Here is a 543-nt window from a genome sequence, read left to right on the forward strand (position 1 = left end):
CGGGGAACGGGACGTGCATGCCTGGTATGCTCTAGTTTCCATAAACCAGTCTCCTTCACACAAAGATGGTTGGGGCACTAACAGGTCTGCACATCTGTTGACCCGGGTGATCGGGAAAATCTCCACCCCTTTTCCCACCAGGCGCCGTTACCGGGATTCGAACCCGGGACCCACAGATTAACTCACTCAGTACGGCCAGTCCTCTCTTCTCCTCTACACAGATCCCTCGGATGTTTAGTGGGTGTCTGAATGACCCAACCTTTAGCTTCCGTCGTCAGATTTGTGGTATTCTTTGTCATTCACCTCTTCAGTATAATAGCCTTCCGCTTGCAATATTTTGATGATGGTAATTGGGGTGAAACGCTGTTAACGTCGTCTCTTTCGCCGTTCGTATGGAGAGAGTTAAAAGCCCAACGCTATAAAAGCTCACTCCGGACGAATAGTTCTCTCCCTTGCTTTTCCCAACAGACGAACCATTTGTTAGGGTTAGGAAAAAAAAATCACAAAAAAAAATACAAAACATAAAGTAACTGAATGAAACTC

Source organism: Babylonia areolata, chromosome 11 (genome assembly GCF_041734735.1).
Source record: "Babylonia areolata isolate BAREFJ2019XMU chromosome 11, ASM4173473v1, whole genome shotgun sequence".
Classification (NCBI taxonomy): Eukaryota; Metazoa; Mollusca; class Gastropoda; order Neogastropoda; family Buccinidae; genus Babylonia; species Babylonia areolata.